The following is a 10,011-nucleotide window of genomic DNA, read 5'->3' on the forward strand; positions in this document are numbered from 1 at the left end:
AGGGAGTGCTCCCCCTCCCTAATTCAGCCGAAAATTGCATGGGGGTGGGCCCCATGGGTCCATCTCACTCAAATGCTAAATTACTTGTGGCCCGAAAACCCGAACGAAGCCCGAAACGCGAAAACGCTCTTACGCGATTTAAAATCCGGAAAGATAACGAACGCGCGACGAAAAATAAATATAAATACACCTAATAATAATATGACCTTAAAATATCATATTTAAAATATTTAGGATTTATAAATCCCGAAAGCTCGACCGTTGGTTTAAAAACCGAAAAGATTCGCCGGATGGAAATCCGCGGAACGTAGAAACGTATAATTTAAAATATGAATACATATATCCACATAACACATAATAATTATTATATATATATTATTACAAAAATAATAATATAGGTCATGGAAATGACGTGGCACACTAACAGTTAACGGTCGTTAAATAATTAACGGAAAAAGATAACGGAAAAAGTAGGGTCGTGACAGTACCTCCCCGTTATGGAAATTTCGTCCCGAAATTTAAGCAGGCGCAGGGGTTGACTCGGCATCTGAGAACAAATGCGGATACTTCTGCTTCATTTGGTCTTCACGCTCCCAAGTGAACTCGGGACCGCGTCTAGCGTTCCATCGGACCCGAACAATAGGAATTCTGCTCTGTTTAAGAGTCTTAACCTCTCGGTCCATGATCTCAACTGGCTCCTCAATAAAATGCAATTGCTTGTCAACCTGAAGTTCCTCCAAAGGAATAGTCTGATCAAATTCAGCCAAACACTTCTTTAAGTTCGAAATATGGAAAACATCGTGAACAGCACTGAGTTCTTGTGGCAACTTCAAACGATAAGCCACCGGTCCAACTCTTTCAATGATCTCAAACGGTCCCACAAAACGAGGACTTAACTTCCCTCTTTTACCAAAACGAATAACACCCTTCCAAGGCGAAACTTTTAACATAACACGATCACCAACTTGAAATTCAACATCTTTCCTTCCTTTGTCGGCATAACTCTTTTGCCGACTTCTAGCAGTTCTCAACCTTTCTTTAATTTGAACAATCTTCTCAGTAGTCTCGTGAATAATCTCTGGACCTGTAAGTTGAGCATCCCCAACCTCATTCCAACAAATAGGAGATCTACATTTCCTACCGTACAAAGCTTCAAACGGTGCGGCTTTAATACTTGCGTGGTAGCTGTTGTTATAAGAAAACTCAGCTAACGGCAAATACTTATCCCACCCATTTCCAAAATCAATCACACAAGCTCGCAACATATCTTCTAATGTCTGAATGGTCCTCTCACTTTGACCATCCGTTTGAGGATGATAAGCGGTGCTCATATCCAATCTAGTGCCCAAGGCTTCTTGCAACGATTGCCAAAATCTCGATACAAATCGACTATCTCTGTCGGAAATTATAGAAACGGGAACACCATGCCTCGAAACAATCTCTTTCAAATACAAACGGGTGAGTTTCTCCATGGAATCGGTTTCCCTAATCGGCAAAAAGTGAGCCGACTTAGTGAGTCGATCTACAATCACCCAAATCGCATCGTAGCCACCCGAAACTCTTGGTAACTTAGTGATAAAATCCATAGTGATACCTTCCCACTTCCACTCGGGAATTTCTGGTTGTACCAACAATCCGGACGGTTTTTGATGTTCAGCTTTGACCTTAGAACAGGTCAAACACTTAGCCACATACGTAGCCACATCACCTTTCAAATTTGGCCACCAATACAGCTCCTTAAGATCATGGTACATCTTCCCTGAACCAGGATGAATAGAGTACCTAGACTTATGAGCCTCATCCAAAACAAGTTGTCGCAGTTCACCAAACTTCGGAACCCAAAGACGTCCTACAAAGTACCTAGTACCATCTGCTCGAATCTCAAATTTCTTAGCCATACCTCTTACGTTTTCTTTCACAAAATTCTCTTCCTTTAAGGCTTCTTGTTGTGCCTCAAGAATCTGCCTTGCGAGGTTTGATCTAACTGTCATATTCAAGGCCCTAACCCTGCGAGGTTCAGTCCTTTCTTTACGACTCAATGCATCAGCCACAACATTGGCCTTACCCGGGTGATACAAAAGGTCACAATCGTAATCATTCAACGTCTCAATCCATCTTCGTTGTCTCATGTTCAACTGTTTCTGATCGAGGATATGTTGAAGACTTTTGTGATCTGTGTACACAGTACTCTTGACCCCATACAAATAATGTCTCCAAATCTTAAGTGCAAAAACAACGGCTCCCAACTCTAAATCATGAGTTGTATAGTTCTGCTCGTGAATCTTCAACTGACGTGATGCGTACGCAATAACCTTCTTTCGTTGCATCAAAACGCAACCATAGCCTTGTCGTGATGCGTCACAATAAACAACAAAATCATCATTACCCTCCGGTAGAGACAATATCGGAGCGGTAGTCAGTTTCTTCTTCAAAATCTGAAAAGCATTCTCCTGTTCATCCTTCCACTCATACTTTTTCCCTTTATGCGTTAAAGCAGTCAGAGGTTTCGCTATACGAGAGAAATCCTGGATGAACCTTCGACAGTAACCTGCCAATCCTAAGAACTGACGAATTTGAGTAGGAGTTTTCGGGGTTTCCCACTTTTCAATCGCCTCAATTTTAGCAGGATCAACTTGTATTCCTTGTTTGCTAACAATGTGACCAAGGAACTGAACTTCTCTTAACCAAAAAGCACACTTAGAGAACTTAGCGTACAACTCTTCTTTCTTTAACAAATCAAGCACTAACCTCAAGTGTTCTTCGTGCTCTTCATCACTCTTAGAATAGATAAGGATGTCGTCGATGAAAACAATAACGAACCTGTCCAGATAGGGTCTACACACACGGTTCATGAGGTCCATGAACACAGCAGGTGCATTTGTCAATCCGAACGGCATAACAAGAAATTCAAAGTGACCGTAACGGGTGCGAAAAGCAGTTTTCGAAACATCAGATTCTTTAACACGCAACTGATGATAGCCAGAACGAAGATCAATTTTTGAATAAACAGAAGAACCCTGAAGCTGATCGAACAGATCATCAATTCTCGGAAGAGGATAACGATTTTTAACAGTGAGCTTATTCAGTTCACGATAATCAATGCATAAACGAAAAGAACCATCCTTCTTCTTAACAAACAGAACAGGAGCTCCCCAAGGGGACGAACTAGGACGAATAAAACCTTTGTCTATCAACTCACGGAGTTGACTTGACAATTCTTGAAGTTCAGAAGGCGCAAGACGATAAGGAGCACGTGCTACAGGAGCAGCACCGGGAACAAGATCAATTTGGAATTCTACCGCGCGTTGCGGCGGAAGGCCAGGTAAGTCATCGGGAAACACCTCGGGAAAATCCCTAACAATATGAACGTCATCAACGTTCTTTACTTCCTTACTAGGATCAACAACATGAGCAAGAATAGCATGACAGCCTTTGCGAAGATGTTTTCGAACTTTCATACAGCTAATAAGGTTTAACTGTGTGCATTTCTTATCTCCAAAGACCATCAGTGGCTCTCCAATCACATCAGTAATACGAATAGCCTTATCATAACAGACGATCTCGGCACGGTTCGCGGACAACCAATCCATACCAATAACAATATCAAAACTACCAAGTTCAATCGGTATCAAATCTATCTCGAAATCCCTACCACCCAGATTAATGTTACACTTACGATGTACAGTCTTAGCAGTAAGTTCCTTACCATTAGCTACTTCAATAACATAAGTATTGTCTAAGAGAGTTAACGGCGTTTTGATTCTCGGACTTAATTTACTCGACACGAAACTTAAATCAGCCCCTGAATCAAATAGAACATAAACTGATAAATCGTTGACTGAGAACGTACCAGTAACAAGCTTAGGATCTTCCTCCGCATCCTTAGCATTAATGTTGAACGCTCGGCCGCGTGCAGTCTCTGCAGTCTTCTTGTTGGGACAAGCATCTCGGAAATGCCCCGGCTTCCCACACTCATAACAAACCCTTGGATTACCTCCATTATTCGATTTCCCATTACCGTTACCGTTACCACCTCTATTACCAACATTATTATTATTACCACCAGTCGCGGGAGTAGCAGACCCCGGCAAAAGCACTGTACAATCTTTAGCAATGTGCCCTTGCTTAGAGCACCTCTTACAAGTAACTGTGCAGTAACCATCATGAACTTTATAGCAACGAGGACACACACGCTGATTCCTGTTGTTAGCACCTGAGGTATCCTGTTTCTTCTGCTGATTTTGGTTTTGATTGCGGTTGTTATCCCACTTTCGTTTCCCATTATCAGCTTTCTTGACAACCTCATCACTACTTTCAACAACTGTAGTCTTGCTTCTTCTCAACACTTTGTCATTAAGTTTGTGGGCCATAGTCATAGCTGCCTCAATAGTCTGGGGTTCACTGGACTCAACCCCGTGTTCAATCTTCTCGGACAAACCATCAATGTAAGCCTCAATTTTGCGGTCCTCATCCGCATAAACCCTAGGACACAACAAAGTTAACTCGAAAAACCTTCGTTCATAGGCATCTAACTCGGTGCCATGCATTTTCAAATTCTTGAGCTCAACCTCTAGCTTCTTAAGCTCACCCCGAGGTCTATAGCGGGTGATCAATCTTTCCTTAAAATCATTCCAGGCCAAACCATAAGCTACATCGCTTCCCAAACTACTAACCAGATTGTTCCACCATGTCAAGGCACTATCCTTGAGAGTGCAACTAGCGAAACTAACTTTGTCCTCTTCACGGACCCGACTGACCCTGAAAATAGATTCGATTTTCTCGAACCAACGAGTAAGCCCTATTGGTCCTTCCGTACCACTGAATTCTTGAGGTCGACCAGCCATAAAAGTTTTGTGGGAGCATCCCACGTTGTTGTTCACATTGGCGTTAACATCAGCATTTGCTGCCATAGCAGCAGCAATTCCTTCATTGATCAGGCGTTGCATACGCGCTTCAGTGGACTCTCTTGGAGGCATGATCTTCAAAATAGAATAACACATCCGTTAGTACCAAGAATAATACTAGTGTCATAAAGGAATAGATCAAAACACGAAAAGACTAACCATTAAGATATTAGTCAACTAACACTATGAGTAATAACATGACAGTTATGATTGTTATAGAAATAACCATCACATGCATACATATTTTATGATAACATCATACAACATACATAGCACCTAACATACATGAACATATATTACGCATAATATAACATGCCAAGAGCCACAACATCAGAAATAAAACATGATAATGATAATAGATGTCATAAAAATAACCATCCATACATAATGAAAAATATCCCATAACAAAATCTTAATAAAATCCTCGGCAAAACGCCGTACATAACCCAAAATGTATGTATAAAAAGGACATTAAGTCTGATGAAATAGATAATCAATATGAATAATCACATCACATTCGCTTAGAGCGGGTGTGATAAGCTGGTCCAGCATGAGTCTCAGCAGGATCCTCATACTTACGCAACTTCCCTTTCACATCATCCAACTCTTCCTTCAACACACGAACAGTGCTCTCGAGAGCCTCGAACTTAGCATTAACTTCTCGATCACGCTTGCGGTTCGCATCCTCAACCCTATGCTTGAAAGTGATAAAGTTACGCATGTCGGCACGGATCTCGTCCATAACTTCATTATGTGGCAAGGTGCGCAAACAATCACTAAGGGCGTTAATACGTGTCACCTCATTATAAGCCCGGTTCATATGAGTAATGGTAGAAAAATAGTAATGAACAGGATCATCGATCTCCGGTTGATTAGCACGACGTCTAGCGGGAGACGGTGGAGCAGGAGCAGCAACAGAGTTATCGCTTGAAGTCGACATCTGCAAACAGCAAAACCGCAAACCATATACCAAAAGATATGAAAGCTAATAATATATCTTATACGAAATGAAATGCATAATAATGCTATAGCAAAATGGTCGGGCTGTAGACTAGACTCTAATGCACCCTACTAACCACGGGTTGACCACATTAAGACCGCCTAGTTCCCTACAACCAGCGCTCTGATACCACATGTGACGACCCCGTCAAAACACTTAACGGATCCGTCAGTTGGTCCCACAGCTTGATCGGACTTAAATGAATTAAATAAACAAAGTTGCATTCTTTTATTTCAAAATGTTACCCAAAAAGGAAACAAACCAAATTAAGTAGTTTGAAAACCAACCAACCATAATAAGAAACCAAAAGTTGACACAAAACATTGCCAACAAACCCACAATTTAAATTATCCAAAATAGAATGCAAACTTAAGTTTCATAAATAGTTTCATAAAATCTGCCCAAATGCATGCAGACTCTTCTAACGACAGCGGAAGCATCAAACAACTCAAGTACCTGTGAAAACATGCAAGTAAACTGTCAACACAAAGGTTGAGTGAATTATAGGTTTAAATAAATAAGTAAACTTTAGACCACAAGATTTAAAAATGTTAGAAAACATTAAACATTATTCCATTATCAATGAGCCACCTGGTAACCACTTAACCCTTTATTTACCCTTGCCAAACACAATAAAAATATACACTTGGACAGTGTATCTACAACAAATTACGAAGTACTAAACATTCCGATTATAAATTGCTAGCGCGACTAGCTCGAAATGGGGTTGTCAAACCCGATAGATCTATCCGTAGGATTCCCGTTCACCGGTAGAAACCAATGATTACAGTTACCAGACTAGGGAATATTTTTGTCCAACTCACAATGAATAATTAAATTTAACTGTTACTTGTGTCTAAACGTAAATAAAAATCTGCATGTAATCACATCCCAAAAATATACTTTGAAAAGTATGTAAAAACGGGACTATAACTCACCTTAAATAGCAACTGAAGAAATCTCACAAACAAGCGAACAGCACGTAAAGTAAAATGATCAAGAAAGATCACAACGCCGACCTATAAGTAAAGCAGGTCGAAATAAATAACTAACTTAGGCCAAGTCTTAGTATGATAGCTATTGTACATGTTGCAAGTAGGCATAGAACATTACTCAACAAGCATCGGTTTGATTGGAACAGCATAAGGACACACACTTTCTATTTTTAGAAAGTTTCTATTTTTAGCAGGTTTCCATTTTTGGAAAGTTTTCTATTTTAGGAAAGTTTCTATTTTTGGAAAGTTTCTATTTTTGGAAAGTTTCTATTTTTGGAAAGTTTCCAAATTTAGAAAGTTCTATTTTTAGAAAGTTTTGAAGTTAGGAAAGTTTCCTTATTTAGAAAGTCAACAGAAGTCAACTGAAAGTCAAAGTCAACCGAAAGTCAACTCAAAAGTCAACCTTGGTCAAACATAGTCAACATTAATTTTAAAAGTGTAAGTTATAATAATAACATAGGTTATAATGTTATTTAAAGTCAAATGTGTATAATAATGTCTTAACATAAGTTTAATTAAATAAAATGAATTATTAAAGTTAATATAAGTTGAAATGTTATAATTAGTATAACATAAGTATTTAATTAATTAATTAAATATCAATCATAATATAAATATTATTAATTTATAATAAATTTTAAATCATATCATAAGTATTATTAATTAATAATGAATTATTAATCATATCATAAGTTTCTAATTAAAATTATTAAATCATAAGTATTTAATAATTAAGTCATAATTAAATAATAATTAAGTCTTATAATAATTAAATAATTATTTAATATTTATTATAAGTCTTTTAATAGTTTCTCAAAAACAAATTTAATACTTATCATAAGTATTTTCCTTTAATAATAAAAGTAGTACTAATTATAAGTTTAATTAAAATGTTAATTAAATTATAATTAATAATTAAATGATATAATAAATATTTATATCATATGTTTTAAATAATAATAATTACTTCTTTTATCTTAAGTAATTAATTAATAATGAATTCCATAAATTTTATCATAAGTTTAATCATTAACCATAAGTATAAATTTAAAAGTTCGCCGGGTCGTATCTTGAGCCCCGGGTGTCGGTTTCGGGCAAGCCACATATGTAACTTCACCTACTCAAACCACCCGACACATTTATGAACTCAAGAACCCTCCAAGAACAGTCCCTAAGTCGTGCATATCAGCCATGACTTCAATTGGGAAATCATTTTACTCAAAACCCTAATTCGGGCAAAACGGGTGAACCGTGGCTCGGATTTAGGTGACCCGAACATGAATATTCGTCTCACCATCAGTCCTAACCAAATAACACACCCTAAAGACACCAAGGATGGTCACAAAGTCGGACCCAACCTTGTTCATGCCAAGAACACCTTTCAATCTTTAACAAAAACCAAATTAAGCGTATCTAGGGCTCCGGGAATCGAAACGACATGAATCCGGAGTCTAAAGTTAATGTCTTGATGAGAGGAACTCATTTATGTACTTTATTTTAACATTCATATCAGTTATAAAGTCAGAATATACGTTTCAAACTGCTGTCCAAAATTTACAAACCGAAAACATGAACAAACGAGTAATTCTACGCATCCAAACAACATTACAACAACTTATACATATCATACTAATCATATAACATCAAAATACAGAAAAATAAATAAAAATGAAAAGATCTAGGGTTAGGGTTTATACCCTAATCAAGAATCAAAGTATATAGATGTGTAGAGAACGAAGAGAGGAACGCGTGTATGCTATTCAATCCTTGATCCAAGCTACAATTTTAGATGATGATGGTGATGTTGGTGGTGGATGGTGACGGCACAAAGGAGAGGGGGGGAGAGGGTTTGAGAGAAAAATAGAATTTTAGGTTTAGGCTTCCAAATTGTGAAATAAAAATGAAATAAGAAAAATGGAAAAGCAAGGGAGTGCTCCCCCTCCCTAATTCAGCCGAAAATTGCATGGGGGTGGGCCCCATGGGTCCATCTCACTCAAATGCTAAATTACTTGTGGCCCGAAAACCCGAACGAAGCCCGAAACGCGAAAACGCTCTTACGCGATTTAAAATCCGGAAAGATAACGAACGCGCGACGAAAAATAAATATAAATACACCTAATAATAATATGACCTTAAAATATCATATTTAAAATATTTAGGATTTATAAATCCCGAAAGCTCGACCGTTGGTTTAAAAACCGAAAAGATTCGCCGGATGGAAATCCGCGGAACGTAGAAACGTATAATTTAAAATATGAATACATATATCCACATAACACATAATAATTATTATATATATATTATTACAAAAATAATAATATAGGTCATGGAAATGACGTGGCACACTAACAGTTAACGGTCGTTAAATAATTAACGGAAAAAGATAACGGAAAAAGTAGGGTCGTGACAGCAAAAGCACTGAAAACCCATGCGATCGCATGGGGACCAAAAACACTATTTGCTACAGTAAATATTATGTCGACGAACTAGCAAACAAAACGCCATGCGATCGCATGGCAAAAGCACTGAAAATCCATGCGATCGCATGGGGACCAAAATCAGGAAACATGCCTATAAAAGGCCAGTTTACTCGACGAAATATATTCACTTTTTCTTTCTTCTGTAAATTTAAATTTAAATTTATAATTATAATTATAATTTTAATTTAAGTTTAATAATAATAAAGTATATACGAGGGTGTTTTAATTCAGGTTTCAAACCGTTTTAAGCTAAGGAAATATTGGGTATTGTTCGGGGTATTGTTCTTGAATCCAAGGCCAACCATACAGTCGTCTACCATCATTACGTCTACGCAATTTTCCTACAATATTGAGTCTCAATATTGAACTGTGAGTTTATAGTCTCCCTTTTTAAATACTTTAAATATTTTTGGGCTGAGAATACATGCAATTTATTTTAAACGCATTAAAACACAAGTACATACTAAATTCTACACTGAGTTAAACCGAAAATCCCTTAGCTTTGGAAACTAGTAGCTGTCAGTACATAGGATATGGACTGGTGGGCGCGAATAATTGTATATGGATCCATAGGGCTTGACATCCCCGTCCGAGCTAGAGCGCTAGCCTTTTAACGGACGTATGTTATTTGA

This window comes from Rutidosis leptorrhynchoides, chromosome 5 (genome assembly GCF_046630445.1).
Source record: "Rutidosis leptorrhynchoides isolate AG116_Rl617_1_P2 chromosome 5, CSIRO_AGI_Rlap_v1, whole genome shotgun sequence".
Lineage (NCBI taxonomy): Eukaryota > Viridiplantae > Streptophyta > Magnoliopsida > Asterales > Asteraceae > Rutidosis > Rutidosis leptorrhynchoides.